Source organism: Chrysochloris asiatica, unplaced genomic scaffold (assembly GCF_000296735.1).
Source record: "Chrysochloris asiatica unplaced genomic scaffold, ChrAsi1.0 scaffold00019, whole genome shotgun sequence".
Taxonomy (NCBI): domain Eukaryota; kingdom Metazoa; phylum Chordata; class Mammalia; order Afrosoricida; family Chrysochloridae; genus Chrysochloris; species Chrysochloris asiatica.
In genome coordinates this window covers 28,292,386-28,295,241 of record NW_006408537.1, presented here as the reverse complement: position 1 = coordinate 28,295,241, position 2,856 = coordinate 28,292,386, and positions in this window count along the sequence as shown.

Here is a 2,856-nt window from a genome sequence, read left to right as displayed (position 1 = left end):
AACCACAAGATTGATGGCTCAAACCCACCAGCCACTTCTTGGAAACTCTATACAGGGTGTCTATGATTCAGAACTGGCATGACAGCACTTAACAACAACAACAACAACTGAATGTCCACAATGTTTATTTCCTATGTCATGCAGGTGACTGTTATAACTGTCTTAGATGCAATGTGTGTGTGTGTGTGTGTGTGAACAACGGTTTGTCTCTTCTGTCTAAAGACCAAACTCTGTCTTCTCAATACTCTCTCTTATTAAGTAGCAGTACTCAATATATGCATTGATTGTCAAAGGGATATTGAGTAAAATTATTCTGAACATAGCCAGCTAAGCAGCCCTTTAGCCTTAGATACTTAAATAATTCTCTATTAAGTCTGAGAGGTCACCTGTGATCTTGCTTTAGAACTAGGCCAAGAGTTTGAATGGCATGGGGAGAGTGTGGGAGAGAAAAGTAGGAAAGGGATTTGGAGATATTCCCAGTTCCACCTAAATCTAGAGATTCCCAGGACTCTTGATTAATTGGTAATGTCTCCCCCGGGCTTTAGACATATGAATCTGCCTGTAGACACAGAATACATTCCAAAGTCACATGGGCTGGGGGTTCAATTGCATATTAGTCATTTTATGGTTTTTCTTCTCAGCCATTTGTGAAGCCTACTAAAAGTATGCAAAAAGTGTTGCTACAGTGATCTCTAAAAATGAACATGGGAGTAGGAAATGAATGAATTAATGAAAGCATTTTTTGGTGTTAGTTTTTCTTACAGAATTGGGCATGTGCATTCAGCAACACAGAAGCTTTCATGAATTGATTGACCGATTATGTGCCAGTTACTGTATGTATTGGGTATGCAAAGACTAATAAAATATGATCTCTGGTTCTGTATAAGAAAGAAAGCCAAGATGAGTTGGATCCTTGCCTCCAAAACATAGGGACATGGGGAGGCGGGGGATTTAACAGTTATATAAGTAAATCATATGATGATTAAGTAAAAAAATAACAAGAACAAAGGTCATAAAAAGACCCTCCCAGGTATTGGGAGATGATCTGCTCTGCTCCTGGAGAAAGTTCTGTTGGGAAACAAATGACTTCAATGGCCCAAAACTACTAGATGACAACTAGAATAAGGAGCCAGAACATCTGTTTGGGAGTGTCACCTGTTTGTTCCAGAGCGATACTTGATTTCCCACAATTCAGGAATTCAGGTATTAGTAAACAGACATTACACTTCCTCAAATTAGGAAACATTATAGTACTTCCCCTGAGGAGCTCTGCTAGTATACTGGTTATGAGTCGGGCTGCTAATTTCATGGTCAGCAGTTCAAAACTACCAGCAGTTCTGTTGGAGAAAGAGGTTTTCTGCTCCCTTAAAGATTTACAGCCTCGGAAACCCTATACAGGGTGGCTATGAGTTGGCATAGACTCCATGGCACACCACCACCATATTATTCCCCTTACCCCACTCACTCGCCCACACACAAATCCTATACTAACATTTAGTTTTTTAGAAACTAAATCTTAGTATAGGATAGAGAAACAATGTTGTACCCCAGGGAATTGTAGAACAAATTTACCCTAACAAAGGCTTTCATGATCATAAAAAAGAGATAAAAGCTTAAAAAGCCTTGGAGATACAACTGTCCAAGAGGGTTTCAAAAGCTATACTCTTTAGGAAGCCAATTGCCACAGTTTTGTCCTACAGAGCACTTGAATTTTAAACATGAGCAATCAAGTGCTTAAACACTGCACCTCCAGGGCTCAAGCTTTTAATATGCAAGTAGTTGAGTGATCACAAAGTGTCAGTAGGAAGAATAGCATCTCTTATTTGTTCTACCTTCCTTAATTAGAAAACAAATAAATTTAAAAAACAGAAAAGTGTTGAGAGGAGGATACAATCTCTATATTCAGAAATCAAAGGCAATGGCACTGTCCCAAAATAATCACTGGCTAAAAGGACACATCCCTTTCCCCAACCCCCAACCTCCACCACCAAGAAACAAAATAGGTAGGTGAATATCATTAGTCTTGTTAGGATGCTAGTATGAGTCATATGATACTATCTGCATGCCACTTTAGAAAGTGTCCTTGGAGAGAAAGAATCGGATAGGTGGATGAAATTCCCAGAGACAGTTCGAAATTAACCTGGCCCCTGGTTGCCTATAATGCACTACACCAAGATGAAAGATAGAATCTCTAGGGGATATTTGAGAAAGGAGTGCTTTGAAAGTAGAAATTAAAATGAAAGACAGGTATTCTAAAACATCATTGTCTTCCCATTATGAGTTTATAGCTAAATTTTCGATTGGGTTAGCTGGGCCCTTGGGAAATCTTTACAAAAGAAGTTGCTGGTTGGCATTTACCTGTTTAAAAACCACTTGCCCTTAGAAAATTAATTTATGCCACCCACTTTCTGATTTTCTCTAAATATAGGAAGAGGGTGAAATGGATTTTATAATAACCATATAGTGGGTATGTAACATTTTAAGAGGATGTTATCCTTGAAGACAAAATAATGTATTTCGTGATATTCCTTTGTTATTGAGACTGTTGCACATCTCCTGCCTGGAGAGAGGAAACTGAGAGACTATAGTTTGTTGTTGCTGTTGTTGTTGTTGAATGCTGTGGAGCTAGTTCCGACTAACAGCGATCCTGTATGGGGTTTCCGAGGAGCAACTGGTGATCTTGAACTGCCTACCTTGCAGATCAACCTGACTTTGCAGTCCAGCACATTATCCCACAGTGTCACACCAGGAATATAAGAAGTGTCACACCTAGTTTATAAGAAGGTTTAAGAATTATGTGTAGCATAGCTTTCTGAATTGCTTGCAAGGGAGGTGTATGGATATATATATATGGAT